Source organism: Solanum verrucosum, unplaced genomic scaffold, assembly GCF_900185275.1.
Source record: "Solanum verrucosum unplaced genomic scaffold, falcon-dt-bn FXZP01001284.1, whole genome shotgun sequence".
Taxonomy (NCBI): Eukaryota; Viridiplantae; Streptophyta; class Magnoliopsida; order Solanales; family Solanaceae; genus Solanum; species Solanum verrucosum.
In genome coordinates, this window is record NW_026019535.1 from 8,036 (window position 1) to 32,255 (window position 24,220).

At 37.4% G+C, this 24,220-nt stretch overlaps 1 pseudogene; it reads right to left on the reverse strand.

Annotated features, from left to right (window-relative positions):
• Positions 1-892: 892 nt before the first annotated feature.
• On the reverse strand, positions 893-13,865 carry LOC125838639 (beta-fructofuranosidase, insoluble isoenzyme CWINV3-like; annotated as a pseudogene).
• Positions 13,866-24,220: the final 10,355 nt, after the last annotated feature.

The window sequence follows — 24,220 nt, forward strand, 5'->3', positions numbered from 1 at the left end:
CTACCATTAGTAAATAGAATAAGATAAAATTTATAAAGAAGATAAAAAGACTACATGTATAAGAAGATTAAAAATTCTTTCAATTAAGTAGTAGGCTAACTTTAAAACGTACAAATTATTATATTTAATAGGAGGAATTTACTTTATAATAAATGATTATTATTTTTTATTTAATTAAGTATATATTTTATTATAGTTTAATTTGGTGTAGGGGTAAAATGGTTGGTGTAGGGGTAAAATGGTATTTCAACTTTTAACTTTGTGGCTTCCCACTTTTAGTATAAAATATGATATGATGATATGATTATTATATATATTATTATTATTATGATAATATAATATGATGATGATGATGATTAAATTAAATATACATATAGATTATAGATGATAAATATTATTAAATTATATATTTTAATTAAGAATTAATCTAAGGAAGTGCAAAAATCATTAACATTTTTATTAAAATGATACAATTCAACATTTATATTAAATAATTAAATGTTTTTATAACATTTTAATTTATAGTAGGGGTAAAATCGGAATTCAACTTTTAACTTTTTTTGGTTTTCACTTATAGTAATATATATATGATGATGATGATGAAGAAGCCTCCAGTTCATTATTTGCCATCAATTTAATAGTGCAATTTTGTATACATGTTCACTAGATAAACTGTGAAGTATTTAATGTTGGTTCAAAATTCTTTTTGCCACACTTTTAGTTTTTTCAGCTTTAAAGTGCTACAAAATAAATAGGAGATAATTTATTTATCATAAAAATATTTTATTCCTATTTGATTTAATGCAAGATTATATTAAATCAATGATCAAACTTTGAGTTTCTAATTGATATTGAATAAGAAATTGATCATCCCAATGATTAGTCATCTTCTTCAATTGATCTGAGCTTGCTTCAAACTCCAAGAACTCAAATTTGAAATTTGAACATGTTGTGATCCATTGTTGAAAACAAATATGTGTGCCTTGTCATTGATGGCTAAAGTAGGGTAAACTCTGGTTGTAATACATGTTTTTCCTCCTCCACCAAAGCTTTCTACTATTGAATGATCTATCTGTTATAGAAAAGAAAAGGCATGTAAGTTTAGATCAAAAGATAAAATCTAGCATCTCATTACTCATAGAGGAAGTAATACTTCTAGCATTTTAATATGTTTGTCTTACTTTTCTTTCTGTCCATTTAAAAAGAATGTGTTTTTCCCTTTTTGATAACTTTTTAATCCTAATTTTCCACATGATGTGTTTAAGACTACAAGATTAAACGACATTTTGATACATTCTATATATCTTTAGTTAGTTTAAGATCAGAAGATCTATAGTCTTCTTTATTTTTGAAAACTTCATGTAAAATCAAAATCAGACAAACAAATTGAGATAGAGTAGGTAGAATCTTTTGTATCGCATGTGGAATTTATACTATTTCCGGTGATATTTTTAGAGGAGGAGATTCACAAAGATTTTCTACATCTAAATGATTCCAAAATTTCATGAATCGCTCCAAATGAATGCAACGAACAAACTAAGTTGGTGTTAAGAGAAAGTGTTAAAAGTCATCAACAAGTTAATTAATATTCAAAATATTTCAATAAGAGTTAAATATTAGAGTTGTAGAGAATTGAAAGGAGAACTCTAAAACAATAATTTAAGAGTGACATGTCTTACAATTAGTGGGAGTCATAATTGTGGGATATTACCTGCCACTATATCTTTTTATCATCATTTAGAAATAGAGATGGTCATTTGAGTCATAGGTTTTCTCAAGTGGGAAGTTAGAGTAAGTGAGTTTCTCAAGTAGTCGGTGTGAGCAAGTGAGATGCTCAAGTAGGAAGTGAGAGAAAGAAAGATAGAAATGTGTGATCAAGCAAGCAATTGTGAGATAAAAAATGACAAATAAAAGAAACAAACAGAATTGCTAGAGTGTGAGCGGAAGAAAACAAAAGTTTTAAAAATTTATAACTTCGAATGAATTTTATCGTGCAATAATAAAATTCATGTTGTGAGCAACCAATTTTGTTCAACAAACATTTCTCAAACAGTAATATAAAGTAAACATGAGTCCCAAATAAATTCATCTATGCAATAACATGCTTATATAGTAATTTGGGCTTTGTTATGGTCAATCTGTTTGGTACAAATAAATTTATTTAGCATTGTAATAGACATCAGTGGTGGACCTAGGATTTTTACCAAGCGTGTTTCTTAGGACTTTTTGTTGTCTAGTTTCGAACCTGCGCACTTCCATAAAAATGAACCCACTTTACCACTGGACCAAGGGCAATCATTTGTTTAAATGAGGTCAATCTTATTTGTATGATATTTCTGAAGACAAACCAAACATACTTATATATACCGTGTTATTTTTTTACAAAGTGGGTTCATAAGAACCCTCTTGACCCGACGTAGGTCCATCTCGAATAGACATCACCAGTAAATAGAAAAATCATATGACCTATTACAAGTTCATATGGAGGCGAGTATACAAGATGTGTGGAAATATTTAAAACTTGAAAGATTTGTATTTTTGTAGGGAAACTTACTGAAGTTCTCAATGAAATTTTTTGCTTAACAGGATTAACATCCAAAATTGCTCAATATGTGGTCTTTTCATAATCAAGGCCTAATGAGGACCTGCATTAAAAAATTTCACAATGCATTTCTAAATTCACAAGTAGAAACTCAATTTCCATCTTAAAGTTTCAAATTAAAGTCACGATAAGGACTTATGATTTACAATTGATTTCATTAGCGATAATTACGTTTTGATTTCTATCTAAATTCTTGATTTATAAATTCAAACACTCTAGGATAAAGTCTCAAAAGATTTTGTTGTTCCATAGTTGTTACTATGTACTATTCAGTTAGACACTCATTTAGATTTTCCAACAAAAAATCCTTTGAACACCGAAACTAGAAAAAGAAAGGGATTAATTAAGAACCAACTGAATAGATCATCGATTTTGTTATGGTTTCTCAATTTCATTCAAATTCTAATAAATCAACTAAATGTAGATCAAGTTCGATCATTATTTGGAAAAATAAAAACCAACCCCAAAAGCCAAAACAAACTAACAAAATCGATCAAATCAAAACTGACAAATTTTTAATGTCTGGTGACAAGGGAGATCCGTTATCCGGATGAGATAATTAACAGTTATAATGCCAGTGTTCATTCTCCTTCGCTGGAGACAATGGGGTTTCGTTATCCCGAAGAGATAACGAACATTTTTAACGCCGATGTTCAATATCCTTGGCCTTTTAATGGGTAGGGTGGGTTAGCTTAGGTGGACGTTTATGTGGGATTATAATTTACACATTGGATGTCACATCTTATTCCGTTAAAAGAAAGGATAGAATTTGAAGCGATCCTTTTTAAAGAGATTTAACTTATACTTGCGACACTCAAAAACGATTAATGAGGGCATACTATTTATAATCTAGTAGAGGGATTAGTTGCATAATCACCTCCGAAAAGTAATTTAAGCAAATAACCGACGAGCTTTTCATGTATATCTATTATCCTCACACTCAAGGATGAAATAACAAGAATATTACAAGCTTTCGAGTATCGAAATCAGCCTGCGCATGCTTCACACAAACATTCAAAAGTAAAAGTAGACTTAGACTATTACAAGACTTGGGTTTACACACCCCAAAAAGAACAAAACATATAGCCATATTTATATTACAACTCATGGTGACATGATCAAATCAGCCCTCAAAATCCCATGTAAATATACAACACATAGAATATGTACAAGTCCCAAGGTTTATACAAAATATAGATGCCTATATGCAAATGTGATCTTCCTTAAGGCTCTCAAAACACCCATCTCCAATGGCTAGCTTCAAGCATCATCTCGAACAGCCCCTACGATAGAAACAACTATTGCTAAGCATATAGCTTAGTGGTGTAAAAACTATAGGTTTGGACCCCTCAAATTCGCCAAGTTATCATTCTCAAGTCAAGGGCAGCATAATTGAACATAATAAATAAATCAAGTAAACAATATATAAAGAGCATCAAGTTTTATATTTGAAGATCCAAATGCGAAGAACGCTCATAGCACAGTTTTCCAAGAGATTCAACAACAAGGCTCGCCCAATATATACATCATGTCGTCACACCAAGCACAAGCAGGTATCAAGAAGGGTCAAAACCCAATAATCAAGAGAACCAAGAACCATATTAAAAATGGCTTTCTAGTTCGTACTTAAAATGGACAACTTCCATTTTTAAGACGGACTAAAAATTCAGAGTCAAGATGGTAAATGATCCGAATCAAGAGGCATGCTAAGAGTGACAAAGTCACAGCCACAAGAAGGACAACGTCCCAACAAGATTGCCAAGTGATCAAACAATCCGTACAAGTGGGCGACTTACACGAGCGTCTTTAATGTATTAAAGAATACCAAAACGACAATGCAAAGTGACAAGAGGTAACCAAGGTACCAAAGTAAACTTTCGGATGTACCAGCACGTAAAAAGAGTACAAGTATAAGTTTATACACAAACCTCAGTTCTTTAGCACAAAAACAGTCCAACACAACTTCACGAGTTCAAATCGTAGACCAACCAGCATATCAAAGTTTTAGACTCGTACACGAGGATATACAACCTTAAAAAATGAGTTCAATAACTTATTTACTTTCTAGTAGCTCAATAATGATGGCGTAACACAGGGTTATCATCACAAGTAAGCCCAGCCTGTACAAATACGACTATACTCTAAAAACAGAAATTCTGCCCAATAAAAGCACTTCATGTCGCAACTTAGATTTGAAACAGAAAACGGCCAAAATGCAATTTATATCCTCCATAAAAGATGTAGGTACATCTCTTAAGCTTGCAAATCATCAAGAATCACCACTAAATACGCTTTGTACAAAAAGATATAATCAAAACACTAACAGTTTAACACACAGGATTTCAATTTCCAGAATCTGTACAGAACATGTCATATGTTGCGTCCCTTATTTCGCAGTCATAAAGGCTAAATTAGAGTTTATCATAAACAGAAGAGTTGTAGGTATAGGAATTAGCTTTCCAAATCAAATGTAATCACCGAAAAAGGAGTTATACAGAACGAGAAATTCTAAAAGTACTAAACACTACTCAGCTAAAAAAAACATGTTTTGATTACTCACCAAAAGGTAGGATGTCTCGACTTCCAGCTAGAAGGACCAAGGTTTTCCCTTGTGATTTTGATGTACAACTGATTAGAAAATGTTCATAGGTTCTTGGACTTCAGTTCCAAACGAAAATCACAACAGGAGGTGTGATAGTATAGTCTTAAGAGTGATGCTTAGTCACGTATACAAATGTCACTAAAAGGTGTTGCCCGAAATTATTGTGTGCTGCCCAAAATGTATACATAAACACCTATATGTATATAATTGATGCCAACACTTTCAATTCATATGAAATTTTAATTAGAAAAATTACGTAAATACCCTCACACAATACCTTAAATTACGAGCACAATTTATTTTAAGCAAGGTTGCATATATCACAAAATTTTTAGTTCCCAAAATAAGAGTAAAACATATTGTAGTAATTAAGAGATGATGCATCGACATGCAAGAGTTGGTCTAGTATTTTAGGGGTGTTACAGAATTGATCCAATATTAAGAGGGAAAGGTTGTTTTCAGCCAAAATATAGTAGAAGGGTATATTTCGAATAGTTGAAACGTAATTTTGGCCCTTTTCCATTCTTTTAAAAAAAATGGAGTTAAACCACAGGATAAAAACACCTACCTATAGCCTATAGGTATCTTAAAATGGATAAAAAGAAGAAAGATAGATACCTTTTCTGATCACTGCACATTAGCACAACAAACTTGTCATTCTTTTTGAAAATTATAAAGAAGACATCCATAAATTCCTGAATATCAGTTGAAGCCAAGACAAGCAAACCAAAAGGACCTATACCACTCTTGGCGGATGAACCTCTTTGGCTACATATCTCTTGTGGATTCCTCCAATTTGAGTCATAAACCTCTGCTCTATCAAACATTGGGATTGTGAAGGAGATTTATACATCCGCCTGTAACAATTATCACTAGTAATTATTTTCTCCATTTTAATTTATGTGAAAAGAAAATGGATGATACAAATAGTTTAAGGTGAATTGTCTCGAAGAAATGCAACAATGTACTTTTGTACAAGTTGTTGAAACTCAGTGGAAGATTGTGCAGTTGAAGCAAATGTTGAAGAGCTATATTGAAAGAATTATACATGTGCATAGGTGACACCTGAAATTTAAAGTAGTGAACCTGCTTTAAGTGTTGTAACTTGTAACTCAACTTGGTTTGTCCTTACCTTTTCAATTTCTTCTACTGGCAATAACGAGCAAATTAATTCTGTAATGGAGTCACAATTTTCACTAACGGAATTCAAAATAAAAAGAAGTTGGTACTTGTAGACTCATTACCTGAAGACCAGATCATCTTTTCATTATATCAATGCTGGCACTTGTAGACTCATTGAACCAAGCAAGCAAAATCCTCCTCTCTTTTTCACTGTCAAAGAAAGACTTGGAAGCATAATACTTCCCATAATCTAACCTTAATCCTGATTCATTATCTACAGATCCCGAATCCGGGAAAAATATATCCATGTCTTGATCATACGTTCCAATTGTGTAATATTCCACCTGAGATTGAAACATGCTGACCTTGAGTACATGTTTAACATTTGATACTGGAATAAAATCAGGACATTCCCACATTCCAGTTTCGTTAGATAGCAGGGGATGCTCTATTCCTGTCCAGTGTATAAAATCCATACTAGTGTACAAGAGAGCGGTTCCAACATTGTGTTCTCTTTCCTTTCCTACAATGACTTTCCATCTCCCATCGTGGCCTAACCAAGCTGTAGTCGGGTCCCTAAACAAGGTGATTGATGTTATTCATATCGTTAGGTTCCATGATTGGATTGTGAGGCTATTTAATCCATTCTATGAGATAAGGGTCTGATGGATTTTTAGGCATGGCTAGATTTTGAAATTGATTATTATTCGAATCGATTCCAGTATAGAGTATAGCTGGTGTGCCATCTTTGAGAATTGTAGCTGAACCTGACCAACAACCATTAATGTCAGATGGCTCTGAAGGCAAAAGTGTTGGAGGGTGAATAGTCCAGTTCACTAGGTCAGTTGATGTTGAATGTCCCCAAACTATGTATCCTAGACTTCACTTCTAGGATTGTACTGGTAAAATAAATGGTATATTCCTTTGTAAATCATGGGTCCTGCGCATTTCACACAAAGTCACAATTTAATGTTTTTGGATTCCAGATTCTTGTACTTCAAAATTACTAGTCCTAAATCAATAATTTGTACATACTCTGATGAATCTTTTAATATAAATACAGAGTTTAATGATTATACAAGAAAACTTATGATTAGGATATATGATACCCAAGTCATGCATTTCCCAGTATACCAGGATTATAAGTAAAAAAAAACATAGGTTAGATTAGATTACACAAAATTAATCACAAATATGAAAAATGTTAAAGAATGTACCATTCATCAAATTGTTGGGAGGTTGGAAATGTTATGCAGATCTGTAGGGTTGACTATTTGCAGATAATCCCATATGACATAAATCTATATTATTGTAAACATCAAGCTGGAGAATATCTTCACTAAGTATAGGTATTATTGAGCTTAGTAAGAGGAGAAAAACATAATAACAACCCATGAATGCAACAAAAAAGAAGAAAAAGAGGGATTCAATTACTTGTTAGTGCCCGAACTAAAACAAGTACAAATACTTACTTCATTACCCCCACTTTTGCAAGTCAATATTATATATTCCAACTTTAAAAGTCAATATTATATTCTAACTAATCAAAGACACAATAAATTTTATTACTCCAACCAAAAGAATATAGTCAAAATAATATAGTATTCCTACTTCAACTTACTTGTATGATGTTCCTAAAAGACACTTAGGTACTGAATTACACAGTTGGGCATTGCACTTAATTCATATGAGTTGCAACAAAATGTTAGGTGGCTAGATCACCATGATTAAGTAGGTGGCTAGAGTGACTTCATATTTATCCTTTTTGTGAATATGTTTATATTTAATTGAAAAAAATTATAATATGTGATATTTTGGGAATTTAAAAATTCTTTTTTAAGATTTTTTTGAAAATTCAGTTTGTTAACGAAAAAAGTAAATATATACATCATTTGTTAAACGACAAGGGCATATGCACTATTTGATAGACGCAAGTGTATATATGCACTACTATTTTATTGAATAGTATATATGTTCTAATTGCAAAGTTAAGGGGTATATTTTCCCTACTTTAAGACATTGGGTAGTTTTGTTCGGACTACTAGATGGTTCAAAATGAATTTGGCTCTGCTCCCTTTCCATTTTTCCCAACTTTCTGCTTTGATCGGTGACATATGAAATAGTTTAAGTTTAATGACTAAGATATAATTGACTAAAGAAAATTCTCTAACCATGGTTTAGATAATAAATATAGGATAAATATATTATATTGATTTGATTTTAGAAACTTTTATAATCCCACAGTCTTAGTAATATATTATCTTATCTATAAATATAGTAAAATAAATCTTCTTATGCAAGATCTACAACCTTACTGTGTTACTTTGTGCTCATGGTTCATCTGAGTGCTTATTATGCCTACTTTATTATTCATCGGACTTAGTGGGAGTAGGGACAAAAGAGAGAAATAATTGGACTTTTCTAAATTGATATAATATATTTATCCTATGATTATTTAGAATATGATTAGCAAATTTATTTTATTTAATTAAATTTAGCCATTAAATTTAACTTATATCATGTGTCAACAATCAATGCCACAATTTGCGAAAAATTGAGTAAATGGATATGAAAAGGAGCCAAAATCGTAGAAAACAATATGGTTCAAGAAATTGGCATCTGTTTGCCGATAATGACCCTCTAGGTCATTTTCCCTGTATTACTTCATTTTTGACATTTAGAGCTTTCCTATAGCAATCTGGAACTGACAATTCGGTCATCTGGTCATTCATTTACCTTTTATGAGGGTTTTTATATTTTGGAGCTTTTGAATCATGAACAGTTGACTTTGGTCAAAACCTCAGGTAAAATTCTTAGTGTGTCGGATCGTGACACCCATTTCAATATTTATGTCGGTACGTGACATCCTATCCCAGTTAGTGTGTCAGAACGTGACACCTGCTCCATTCAACATACCACAATCACAATCACAATGTACATTCTCACAATTATACAAATAAAAGGTGATTCATGGCATATAGTTGCTCATTGATACTCATTTACGATTAGTGTGATCAATAATGCAACATTCGCATACATACATGCAATATAATGAAGCAAGCATAAATATATATCACACAACATGAAATCACAACCATCACCTACCTCGAACAAAGCTTGAATCCCCTAAGAAACTTGATTCTTCCCCTTCCAAATTCTTTCCGCTTGTTCTTGGTCTACAAAAAAACATAATAAAGCGAGGATCAATCAACAAGACTTAATTACCTGGATTATAATAAATCAAATCAACCCTAGGTCGAACCCTTCATCCACATACCCACATTAGCCTTTCTTCCACCATAAATCCCAGATCAAAACCCTTCCCCATTGATAATGACCCAAGAAACTAAGTTCTACGGATCAAAAAATGGATCCGGGAGTGAAAACCTTACCTTTAGCCTCAAGAATGGTGGAAAACTATCAAGAAAACACTTGGGGGTCCTCCCTTAGCTCTCAAAGTCGAAAAGTGCACAATAAAACATTTTTGGGGTTTATTTCTGACTTAAGTTGCGTCTGTCCTGCCACAATGGTCCTCACCCCGCTACAACGGCCCCGCTCTTGCAGGAAACTCCCGCCTTAGCGGCTTGTACGGAAACAATGAGCAATATTAAGAATTCCCAAATCCCCATTTCACAACACACCTTCATCCCATGACACTCAAAAACTACCCTCTCACACTAAGATCGATTTTGGGAGTTCTACTTGCCCGAATTCAATTTCATAAAGTCGTACGGGTTCCTTAATGTCTTAGGTATGTACTAATGTACTCATATTAATAATTAGATCTCCCATTTGTTACTAGATTTCCCTAGGACTCACTGACTCCAATTTCATTCAAATCTGGACTAGGTTGGGAAAATTCAAGATACTACCAAAACATTTTTTGGCCCAAAATTTTTCCACGCTGACTTTTCTATAACAACAAAAACCGATGGTTACAATAGATACTAATTTAGCCATCACTCGTCCCCAAGTGACAAAGTAGGAAAAAAAGGCTAAAAAAAGGGTGTAGTAGTACATGAATTGACGAACAACTGGGGATACTTGTCTCATATGTCTTTCTCGGTTTCCCAAGTAGCTTCCTCAACCGGACGATGTTTCCATTGAACTTTCACGGACTTAATCTCTTTGGTCCTCATATTTCAGACATCACAATGAAGAATTGCTATCGGTTCCTCCTCATACTAAAGGTCTTTCTTTAGCACCACTGAGTCCCATTTTATGATGTAATGTCCGTCACCATGATATCTCTTCAACATGGACACATGAAATACCGGATGAACTCCCGGTAGGTTAGGAGGTAAAGCCAATATATAAGCCACTGGCCCTACATATTCAAGAACCTCAACTGGACCAATGTATCGTGGACTTAGCTTGCCCTTCTTGCCAAATCTTATCACCCCTTTCATAGGTGATACCTTAAGAAGACCTTTTTCCCCAGTCTGAAAGGCCATGTCTCTTACCTTATGGTCTGCATACTTCTTCTATCTATTTTGGGCTGCTAAAAGCTAAGCTTGAATACTCCTCACTTTATCTTAAGCATCCTTCACTAAATCAACCTCCAAAGGTTTCACATCTCCAGCCTCAAACCATCCTATGGGTAATCTACATCCCCTCCCATAGAGTGCCTCAAACGGTGTCATATCGATGTTGGAGCGATAACTATTATTATAGGAGAACTCACAGAACGGTAGGAACTTATCCTAATACCCTCTAAAATCAATCACACATGCCCTCAACGTGTCCTCTAACACTTGAATAGTCCTCTCTGACTATCTCTCTGTCTGTTGATGGAAAGTTGTAGTAAAAGTGAGTTGTGTGCCCAACTCTTCATGTAATTTCCTCCAAAACATAGAGGTGAACTGCATACCACGGTCTGAGATGATAGAAAGGGGCACCCCGTGCATCCTTACTATCTCCTTTACATAAACCTTTGCCAATGTTTAGCATTATAATCTATTCTGACCGAAATAAAATGGGCTGACTTAGTCAATCGGTCAACCACTACCCAAATAGAATCAAACTTCCCCAAAGTCTTGGGAAGACCAACCACAAAATCCATAACTATCCTTTCCCACTTTCATTCCGAAATTGGCATTCTCTGAAGCACTTGTTGGCAAGTTTGACACTTAGCCACAAACTCCGCTATATCTTTTTTCATGCCAGGCCACCAATAAATTCGCTTCAAATATCGGTACATCTTGGTCACACCTAGATGAATAAAATATCGCAAACCATGGGATTCTGTTAACAATTCCTAAATCAAGTCGCCCACTCTAGGAACACAAATCCTTCATTTAAAACTGAGCACACCTTCCACATCAAGAGTGGTTTCTTGTGCCTTACCATTCACGGTCTTGTTTCTAAGCTCATTCAAATTTTCATCCTCAAACTGTTTGCCCTTGATCTCCTCAATGAACATGGCCCTTATTTCAAAGCTAGCTAGCATCCCACTTTTCTCTGAGATGCTCAAGTGCATGAACTTAGATTCCAAGGTTTGAATTTCCTTAGCCAAAGGTCGCTTAGTTATACTCAAGCAAGTCAAATTACCCATACTCACCGCCTTTCGACTTAGTGCGTCCGCCACTATTTAGCCTTACCCGGATGATATTAGATGGTTACATCATAATCCTTGAGTAACTCCATCCACCTTCGTTGTCTCAAATTCAGATCCTTTTGGGTGAATACATGTTGTAGACTGCGATGATCAGTAAATACCTCACACTTAACACCATAAAGATAATGCCGCCAGATTTTAAGAGAAAACACTACCGCTGCCAACTCTAAATCATGTGTTGGATAATTCCTCTCATGCACCTTCAACTGTCGCGATACATAAGCTATAGCATTCTTATCTTGCATTAACACAACACCCAAACCCGAACGTGCAGCATCACAATAAACTATAAAATCTTTACCTTCAATCAGTAGTGCTAGAATTGGTGCTGTGGTCAAGAGATTCTTGATCTTTTGAAAGTTCTCCTCGCATTTTTCAGTCCATTCAAATGGTATCTCCTTTTTGGTCAAATTTGTCAAATGCGTGGAAAATGAAGCAAAGTTCTTCACAAACCGACGATAGTAGCTAGCGAGCCTCACAAAACTTCTAACTTCAGTCAAAGAGCTAGGTCGAACCCAATTCTTAACCGCTTCAATCTTTTGGGGATCTACCATTACCCCTTCTTCTAAAACTACATGCCCCAAAAAAGGCAAACGAAGTCAACCAAAATTCGTGCTTAGAAAATTTCACGTATAACCTTTGTTTCCCAAGGACACCCAGAACAATACGACGATGGTCGACATGCTCTTACTCACTTTTGGAATGCACCAAAATATCATCAATAAAAACTATAACAAAGGAATCAAGAAAGGGCTTGAACACACCATTCATCAAACTCATGAAAGCTGCAGGCGTATTTGTCAACCCAAACGACATAACTAGAAATTCATAGTGTCTATAGTGGGTTCTAAACACCATCTTGGGCACATCCTCAGGTCTATCAATCTTAGAGAAGACTGATACACCTTACAATTGGTAAAAAAGATCATCTATCCTAGGCAATGGGTACTTGTTTCAAATGGTGACCCTATTCAATTGTCGGTAATCTATACACACCCTCATACTACTATCCTTTTTCTTAACAAACAATACAAGAGCACCCCACTGGGAAGTACTAGGACGAATGAATCCTTTATCAAGAAATTCTTGGATTTGAGCCTTAAGCTCTCTTAATTCTGCTGAAGTCATGTGATATGGATGGAAAGATATGGGGCTGGTACCCGACTCTAAATTAATGCAGAAATCTATATCTTTGTCGGGAGTATACCAGGAAAATTAGTGGGAAACACATCTCTAAATTCTTACACCACGGGAATTGACTCAATAGAGGGAGACTCAACCTCAACATTTCGAATATGAGCCAAATAAGACAAATAACCCTGTCCTACCAGTTTCCTAGCCCAAATGGAGGAAATGATCTTAGCTAGCTTAGGCTTGTACCCCTTCCCACTATAATTTTTCCCTTCCTAGAATTTCTCGAGTCACAGACTTAGTATTACAATTTAGCACAACATAATAGGGGGACAACCAAGTCATGCCTAAGATTATATCAAAGTTAGTCATATAAAAAATCACCAAATCAGCCCTAGTCTGAAGACCCACAAACAAAATAGGACAAGCACGATATACATGGGTGACTATGACGGACTGTCCAACTGGGGTAGAAACATGGATGGAGGAAACAAGTATATCACAAATCATAGCAAATTCTGAGGCAAATCGCACGGACACATAAGAATAAGTAGAACCCTGATCAACTAACACTTTAGCCATTCGGTCACAGACAAGAATAGTACCTATGATCACTGCATCTGACGCCTCCATCTCGGTCTTGCCTGGAAAGGGATAACATCGAGCCCTATAATCTTGACGGCCAGCTTCCCTACCTGGTTGCACTGTACCTCTGGCAATGTTACCATTTCCTCGACCTCCATGGCCTTGCTGATGTCCTCCTTACCCACCTTGTGGACGCCCTCGACCATTATTACCATTTCCTGTGGGTACCACTGCTCTAGACTGCTGTTGTGCGAAATCCAACATTCGTGGGTAAGGACAATCTCTCTTCATGTGCCCATACTCTCTATAGTTATACCAAGTACGATCAAAAGATAGCCTACTGCCCGCCGAAGGTGCGTTTCCTTGGCTATCCTGAATCAAATTCTAAGGTGGAGTTCCCGAGTAATTACCTATAGAAGTGGGCATAGCAGATTGAATTGGCTGGGCTGCAAGCGTCGGCTTCCATGAACCTCTGGAGTAAGACTCCTGAAAGTTACCTGAATTCTTGTCTTTCTTAGTCAATGCCTTAGCCTTACCATCTCGCCTCACCCCTTCCACTTTCTGCACAAAATTTGTTACCTCATTCAAGCTTTTCCTTGTAGAGGTCATATGAACAGAAAATACCTGCAACTCAAAATTTAGTCCCTTCACAAATAGGCGGATACTCTCTTCCTCGGTTGTCACCAATTGCGTAGCATATCTAGACAAAGCATAAAACTTAGCCTCATAAGCAGCCACAAACATATCACCTTGCTCCAAAGCCATGAAATCATCCTTCTTACGATCCTTCAAGGTCCGGGACACATATTTCTAAAAAAAAAAAACATGAAACTGGGTCCATGTCAGTGGGGGTAAAGTTGAAGATTTGTATTCCACGTAAGCTCTCCACCACTACTTAGCCTAGCCCTAGTCACAAATTCTACTCCATGCTGATAGACAATTCCCAACTTATGAAGTCTCTCATAACAATCTAGGATGAACTTATAGGCGTCCTCATTTTCAGAACCATGGAACACCGGCGGTTTCAACTTCAAGAACTTAGTCAACATCTCATGCTCATTACCAGTCATAACAGGACCCAACAAAGGATAGAAGAAATCATCATTACCTACAGTTCCACCCACCTGGGTACAGTGATATCAATAGGGGGATTGGCGGGAGCTTCAGTTGTTTGAACAGAGGAAAGCACTCCATGACCAAACAATCCTTTGAAGAACGACATAATTTGTTGAGCTAACACTGGGTCTAAGGGAGGAATACTTGTAGTCTTAGCCTGCACCTCTTCCTCTTGTCTAACATTCTCCTCACCCTCAACCTCAATCTCAATATTCTCTTCTATCTCTTCATGATGCACGGGAGGATTCTCATTTCTGGAAGCATCCTTAACTGGAGCTCCATCCCTAGTATGTGTTACCCTTCCCCGACCTCTACCCGTTGTTCTTCCTCTACCCCTGCCTCAACCACAACCTCTTGTTGTGGATTCCTCAACTAGCGTGTTAACAGGAGCTACGAGCCTAATGTCATTGAACCTAGTGTTAACCATCTATGGATAGAAGAGTGAAAGAGATTAGATACCAATTTGGATCACTAGATACCAATTGGAACCAAGTTATAGAACGAAAGGAAACAAGAGAAAAGAGAGAGATTTCCTAAAGTTCTATTGCCTCTCAAAGAAAAGAACAGATGTCTCTGTACCGTTCCACAAGACTCTACTAGATTAGTTTTGGTACATTGAGATCAACGAACCTAAGGCTCTAATACCAACTTTTTCACGACCCAGACCATCGCGATTGGCTCCCATACTAACCCTCCGGTGGGAGAACCATTACTACAACCCAACTAACCATAAAACTACGCATTTAAAGATGCGAAAGCAGGTTTAAATGTAGAATTAAAGTATAGTTCCCATAAACTCCAAAAGATCTAATAAAACATTGCGGAAATTATTCCCTAGAACCTGAAAGTCAATGTACCAAAACTCGTACAAGGAACCAAATCTAAAGAAATGGGTACAACCCAAACTAAACAGGAGAATTATCTAAAGAACTAGTCTAAGTCCGAAGAAATGGACTAAAGAAAAAAAGAACTCAAGGCAGCCCGAAAGAACTGGCTAACCCTTGAATTCGATGACGATCACTGATCTTCTAGACGAGGTCTGTCAATAGCCGCTTGAAGATGCCCTGTACTCAACAAAGAAAGAGCAAATGAAGTATCAGTACACAACCACAGTGTACTGGTAGAATCACGCGGCTATCCCACTAAGTGCAATATAAGCAAGTCATTACAACATCATAAACATGCATACACTGAACACATACAATATCAATATGATTTCAGGATCAATGTACAATTTCACATTCTCAACAATATGCATATGTATAACAAGTCATTGATCCTCTCATGGAACCCAAACCCAAACAATTAGTGTACTGCATCGTGTCACCCGTTCCAAGTTAGTGTGTCGGATTGTGACACTCATTCCAATATTTATGTCGGTACGTGACATCTAATCCCAGTTAGTGTGTTGGTACATGACACCCACTCCATTCAACATACCACTATAACAATCATAATGTACATTCTCACAATCATATAATTAAGAGGTGATTTATGACATATAGTTTTTTGTTCATACTCATTTACAATTAGTGTGATCAATAATAAAACATTCACATACATACATGCAACATAACTGATGTAAAACCCTTGATTTCCAGGTATTTGGATTGAGGAATAAAGCATGGACACTAATTTGTAAAAAGGAACAAAGTAAGCTGAAAGAACGAAGAAATGAAGGCCTGGTGATCACCGAGTCCCTTTGGTGACTTGCCTAATGGCCATTACCTCGCCTAAAGTTCCAGTGTGCCAAGCCCTAAAGGAGAAAATCAAGTTGGCGAGAGAGAGGAGCAGTCGACGGATTGTCGAATAGTTCCGTGATGCAGTGTTGGATCACCAAATTTACATAACTTGAGTATGTTGAAGGCTAAAGCAAAAAGGCGATGGAACTGACCAAAGGGTGGATCGTCGACTTGTTCGGCGAGCCCGACTTACTGCACCAAATTGTCCTTCGCAGCATACTTTTGGAGACTATAAATACATTTTCAAACATTATGTTTAGTATCAAATTTTATTCTGAACATTCTTTAGAGTAATTTTTGAGTTTTGAACTCTGAGATTTTTAGACAACTTTTCCTTAGCTTTGAAGAATTGAAATTTTCCATTTTTGAGAAATTGGAAGTGGGTCTTTGAGATTCTTCAACTTGGACCTTTGTAAAGACGAAATTAATCTTACCCAATTGATGGAAACACAATTTGGTAACGATTTCTATCTTTTTATAATGTCTAGCTAAAACCCCATTTCTTGGGGTGTGATTATGGGTTGATTTAGTTTGTGGGTATTGCTAATTGTTAGATTAAATGCTGTTTAGAAGTGATTTCATTCAGTAATTGGGGTTTAACTTAAAGGGTTGTAGTTGCAAATGCAATTCTACATTCGTTATTTTGGCTTGCTCGAGAGAGAGTTTTTAAAACCAAGATTACTGAATTGATGGTCTATGGGTATTGGGTTGTCATGGGTTCAGCTCGAGAGAGTGAATCCTAAACCCTTTTCTACACATTCAGCTCGAGAGAGTGAATGGACTAAAACTAAGGTTGTTTTTATTTGCCTCCTTGGTGTTAGAGAGAAACCAAATTGATTTGGGGTAAATTTTTCGACATAAATTTTATCCCCACGAAAGTGTAGCTTAGTCACTGATTTACACCTATTTATTAATAGTTGCAATCACCCATTTATACCTTAGCAATAATCCAATCACATCCCAATAACCCATCTCATTATTGTTAAATTCGTGTTATTTGATGTTGTTGTCGATGATAGTTAAAACCAAAATCCCCTTATTTGACATTCGTGTCACCCCTAATTTGAATTATGTTTTCCTTTGATAATGTCTATTCTTATGATTGACTTAAGCATATTCATACTTTACTATTGAATCTTAAACACATACCACTCCTTGTGGGATTCGACCCCAACACATTTAGTTGGGCTATTATATTGACTAACGATCATTGACACTTAGAACTGGATTAAGTGTCTTTGATAACGTTATTCAATCAAAATGGCGCCACTGCCAGGGAGTGGTGTTGGTTATGATTCTTTAGTTAAGTTGAATTTTGTTCTTTTTAGTTATAGTCGAATCTACTTACTTCTAGCTTTTGTTTTCTTGTTTTTGTTTTGAAATAAAAAGTATGAGTGTGAACGAAAGCAATGGTAGCCAAGTAGGCCACCAAGATTACATCGGCAACCTCAATGATGTCAACAAGCCTAATTCTAATGACTCCCATCTTATGGGTGGAATTGGTGACATTCGCTTGCCTCCAGCGAAAAGGAGCGCTGTTTTACATATTACAAGCACAATGTTGTCGCTTTTGCAATTGATAGGTTTGTTTGGTGGGCTGTCTCATGAGGATCCCCATGAGCACACTAGAAACTTTGTTGATGTTTGCGGGTTGTTCTCCTTCAAGAACATATCCCAAGAGTCGGTTCGATTGAGGTTTTTCCCATTCTATTTTATGGGAGAAACATGTAAGTGGCTGGCTGAATTTCTAAGAGAAACAATCACTTAATCGAAAGAGCTGGTCGCCAGATTTCAAGTGCATTTTTTCCCTCATTCGAATATGATGACTCTTCAGGACAATACTTAGAGCTTTAAGCGTTTGGACGGTGAGCCAATTCATGAGATATGGCTGCAATTCAAGAAGTTGGTGTTACAATGCCCAACCCATGGTTTACTCGACTACGTTTTGTTGCAATATTTTTATCGGAGCCTTGATTCGGTAAACAAGGGCGTTGCTGACCAACTTTCTCCGAGAGGTTTAATGCAATGACCTTATGTGATAGCAGCCCATCTCTTGGATGGGATGGCCACTATTAACCGGACTTGGTACACCCGCGAGCAGGTATCCCCTTTCACATTTAAACTGACCAAGGAGCAGCTTGAGAAAGATCAGGAGAGGGACCAGAACATGGCCAAGATCATGACACAATTTATCATTTTGTCCAAAAATATCACGGGAGCTGGTGCTTTTAGTGTCAATGACGTAGGTGTCAGATGTGTTAATCCCGATGAGGCCAAGTTTGAGGCTTTGTACAACGAAGAGGTGAACTTCCTAGCAAACCAAGGTGGTGGTTATCATTAAAACTACCCAAGGCAGGGTAGTAACCAAGGTTGGAACAGGGAGGAAGGTTGGAAGGATCGTGATAGAGAGTAGAGGGACCGTAACCTTACTTGGAAAGACAGAGACAGGGAGAATGATAGATATGTTCCTTCCCATAAGTTCTAAAAGCCAAAGGATTCTGAGGGTGGTCAGTTGGAGGATATGCTTTCTCCTATCCTCAACAAAGTTAAGGGGTCGGACAAGATTTTGAAAGAAATGAAAAAAGATGTATTGACCCTTAACCAGACGGTTAACTCCCATTCCGTCTCGATCAAGCAATTGGATACCCAAATGGGTCATCTCTTGTCTCATTTAAACCTGAGACATCAATGGAGGTTACCTAGTGATACTATGGCCAACCCCAAGAATGAGGTTTGAGTGTGGACTTGTGTCGTGCCGCGACGTTAACTAAGGAGCTGCTTGGGAGGCAACCATGTTTTATTTGCTTTCTTTTTGGGTTGTGAAATAATCGTGTGTTGATTGTGCAGGTTAAAGTTTGGAATGTGTTTGAACAGTGTAGATTGGCGAGTAAAAAGTCCAGTCTGTGACTCGCCGAAGAGGTTGGCGATCTCGACTTGGACTGCCATTAGACTCAAGACATTTTGAAATTGGAGTCTGTAAAACTCGGCAAGCCCAAGAGCATATTGGTGAATTACCGAACAGGTCGGCGATCTTGATTTTGTCTGCCGTTTGGAACCCCACATTAACTGGAGTTCCTGTATAACTCGGCTAGGTAAGTGCCCACTTGACGTGTCACCGAGTGGGTCGGCGAGCAAAACTTATGTCGCTGATGGGGTGAGAACTGGACGATTTTTAAAGGCAAAAAGTTCAAAATCATTCACACTCTCTCATTTTTCAACTTGCCAAACCCGCACCTGGAATAGCTTTTCCGTTATTTTGTATTTTTAATGCATTTTAGTCATCAAGTTTGCGTTAGGAGTTGGATTTCTTTGCCACCTAGCTTTTCAACTTGATTATTCGACTTCAATTGTTGATTTTTCGAACCGCGAATATTTATTTAGCGACTTTTACACATTTGCAAGTGATTTTATCTTAGTGAAGTGTGTTGGATCTCTCTGATTCGTAATTGTATGCTTGATTGCCTATTTTAATTCGAACATCTTACCTAAGTTGTTGATATAGTTGATTTCCTGAATGTTGCATGCCTTAAAATTGGTCAAAATTGTTGGGTGTTTCTTTGTTGATGTTGGGTCTTGTCGGGTGAAGTCTAAGTAACCTGCATTTGTGCTAAATGATGTATTTTACACGATGATGGAGCGTTTGACGTCATTCCTAAGGGAAAAAGTCATCAAATGGCCAAATTTGGCAAAATCGGGAGAAGTCTAAGTATACCGGGGGTATGGGTGTAATGGGTCTTAGTTTAATTGAAATAGTGCATGGTTTGATTTTGTTTTTGGGGGCTACAAGGTTGAATTTGGATGTTGGGGTTGAATGCAGGCAAGGTGGGTTGTTTGGCGAGCTGGGTCGAGCTCGTCGAATCACTCGGTGATTCGTCGAATCCCCCTTATCACCTTTAATTTCATCATTAATTTGGAGTTTAGTTTCTGTAACTTTCGGGGAGAAGCCTGAGTTCACCGAGTGCACTCGGTGACTCGTCGAACGTCCTTCTTGATCGCCCTTTCTACTCCCCTAACCTCGAAAATGCACTTTAACTTTCGGCGGGCTAGTCCTGGCTCACCGAATGCTGTTGGAAATTCGTCGAAAGGCCCTTCCCATTACCGACATGCCAAATTTTTTGGAGAATTTTGAGCCAATCCTTTTAGCGAACCCGATCTGGCTCGCGTAAGCGATTCAGCGACTCGCCGACCGATTCAGCGAGTCTGTCTGCAAAAAATTTTCTGTGCATTTTCTTAAACTGTTCCTAATTCTTTGTGATGTTTTTGCAAACATGGCTAGACCAAAAGTGGCCGGAAGAGACATACTGCCCCGTAAGAAGGCCAAGGGAATAAAAATCAACGAGGATGTAGCTGCATCCAAGGCAATGACTACTAAGCTTCCCACATCAGGTGGGAAGGGAAAGGGCAAGGCACCTTCAACTGCATCACCAGAGGCCATCTTCGACAGTGACGGCATCTATCCCACTCACCTAACCACTTCTGAGAGTGAGGGTGAGCACCAGGAGCATCATGCTGCAATTTCTGAGCCTAAAGATAAGCAACTAGTAGCCAGAAAACATAGCTGTGATCTAAGAGGATGAATGATCCATCTAGGATCAGGACTCCCCATGCCACCGCTACTCCTCCTGCTCCAGCACAGACCATGGTCCTAGCATCACCACTACAGGTTCCTCATCTCCAGTCTATGAACAGACTGAAGAGTGAGGGGTTGAGGACTATCATAGAGGAGAAGCTATTGTCGACTGATGGTGTCATTGATAGGTACCCAGAGATCATGAGTTGTCTAAAGTCCCATAAATTCCAGCTCTTCACCAAGCCCCGTGGTCCGTACATTTTGATTTGGGTCAGAGAATTCTACATTGCTTACAGTGACTTGATACCACAAGGGAAGAAACCAACAACAAAATTTAAGCCGGTTGACTTTGTGGTTGTCAGAGGTAAAAAGGTGAAGTGTGATAGTGATGCTATCAATGCAGTTCTGGAGTGCTCGAATGATACTGAAGATGAATTCCAGCACATGATCAGGACAAAAATGTTGGAGAACATGAAGAAGTGTTTGGTTCCTCTGATTTCAGATGGTACTCCCAGGTGGCTTGAGGTTGGAGCATTCACTGAGAAGAAGGACGTCAACATTGCAGCTAGGTTCTAGTTTGGCTTTATCAGTAATACTCTCATCCCATCCCAGAATGAGTCAATTCTCTGACATGCCAAAGCAACCTGTCTTTTGTTGCATCATTGATGGGACGACGCTGAACTTGGGGATGCTCATTACCCAGGAGATGCTGATGAGGGCCAAGTAGAGATAGACTTCCCTACCATTACCGGTATTAATTACCAAGCTGTGTAGACGAGCTCGAGTACCTAGAGATGAGAAGAAGAATGTGGAATTGATTCCTACGTCTTTTACCGACATCTGGAGGATAGAGGCGGAGTACCTGAAGGATGAGGCGGAGAATAGAAAGGCAGCCCCGATGGACTCTTCCCCAGGTGTGGATATTGATACATTACTTGCAGAGGCACCTTTGTCTACTCCGGCCAATGGGCCTTCAAGTACATCTAGTGTTGCACCTTCTGTTACTCCCAGTTCCTCCACTGCTTCTTTGCCCCCTAGACCTGGTACTGCTGCTGCTGCTCGACCTCCACTCACCCAGGCTGCATTGATATGGATGGGGCAGGTAGCCCATTTTGCTGATCGCCATGCCGCCAGACTTGAAGCCTCTATTCCAGGCATGACTTAGGCAGCCCTTGCTGATGTTGTGACACCTTTGAGTGCTACCATTGATGCCCTTATAGCTAGGATATTGGTGTGTGAGCGTGGCCAAGGGGCCACCGAGGAGGTGACGGCTCTAAAGGCAGCTATTGCTGCGCTGAGGAGAGATATGGACCAACTGAAGTCCACTGACATGTCTATGATTTTTGGGACGGTGGAGATCCCAGATGTGCCAGTTGAGCCTGATATGCCTCCGGCTACCACCGGAGATGATGTCTGAGCTGAGGAGGTAGCTGACCTCGAGTATGAGGCTGAGATGGATGAGGGAGATGCTTGAGGTTGTTAAAGAGGCTTCTTACGAGGACCTTACGGAAACTGATGAGGCCATGGTCGATGTAGTTGTGCAGACATATTTGGCAGACACCCTTTGGCAGCTCCTAGTGGATCCGGTACTGTTGATGTGACTCCGGGTACTAATAAACGCTATTAAAGATACTTCATCCAATACTAAGGATCAGTGATCGTTCAATAGTAATATAACCCAACTAGTGAGTTGGGGTCCAGTCCCAAGGGATTGGTTCGTACTCAAGAATGAATAGAAAAACATAAATATGTTCAAGTCAATCACAGCTAAAAATATTTACGAATAAAAGCATGGTTTAAATTATAGGTGACACAATTGTCAAATATAAAGGGGGTTTGTTTGTACTATCCAAAAACATGATATGCTAATGAGAGACATCGCAAGAGGGAAAAACCGCCTCAAAGGGAAACTTTCAAGAAACACTATTGAGTATCTATCTCATTTCACGGAAATCATCACTTGGAGTAGTAGGTTGCTTCCAAAAGTGGTAGAAAAGTTTGAAGTTGTTGTACAGACTATAGTTATGATTACCAAGAAAAAGGGAGCCCACGAAGAAGATATAAAATTGACTCAATGGGTTTTCTCTATTGCTTATGAAGATGAAGTAAAAAAGAAGGAATATTTGGGACCTTTCACCATTGGCAATCATGAGTTTGCTAGTGTCTTGTGTGATAATAGGGATAACATCGACTTGATTCCTTTTGCTATTAATAAACATTCCTGTCTATGTAAGACATAGTCCTATCATGTTTAGTGGTACTCTATGACATAAAAAACCATATGTCTGTAAATACGCTATAAGGGATGATATTCTTGTTTTTTTTTCAGTATGCCATTATAAAGACTAGATTTTTTGAAGATTTTCTCTTTTTTTTAAGTAAATTATTTATAGGCAAAGTAGTATTGGAATGATTTGGATCACGCATGGTTCTCTTCGCCATTATGATTTTGCATCCATTTTCTCCCCTTCTTTTTGTTTTTCCGGCACCGCAATTAGTTGCACATTAAAAAACATAAATAAAATATTGTATGTACCACATAATAAATAGCTCTGTTAAATGGATGATGACATGACCGAACAACAGGGTTGTGGGATTCACAATTTTCCAAAGGACAACATTAAGACTATTGCTTATCATAAAGAGTAGAATGAAGAGTTTTAATTAACTACATTAGATGCAGACTACATTAGAAGAGAGGACATAAAGGTCAAAGACCTGTCCAAGAAAACATGTAGTGCATTTCCTCCCCCTATATCATAAATAAACTTTCAAGCAGTGTCCAATGAATGAAATCACTAGATAGTTAGTCCATTATTAGCATTCGAGAAAAGTATTCATTATATAAACTTTCACGACACTTTTCTCAAACATGGATGAAGATTTTCAATTTAATCATTTTTTTTTATCTTTGGAATGTTTTTCAAATGGAGTTTCCGATCCTTCCCTTGATTCTTACAAGCAAGAAACCAAGGGAAGGTCTAGAGACTCTATTCGAAGTACAGACTAGAGAAAACATGAATCATGATTAGATTGAAAATACACATCCGTTGTTTGATAAAAGTATCCTGAAAGTTTATGTAATAAAGTATTTTTATGATATGATAATAATGGACTAACTATCTAATAATAT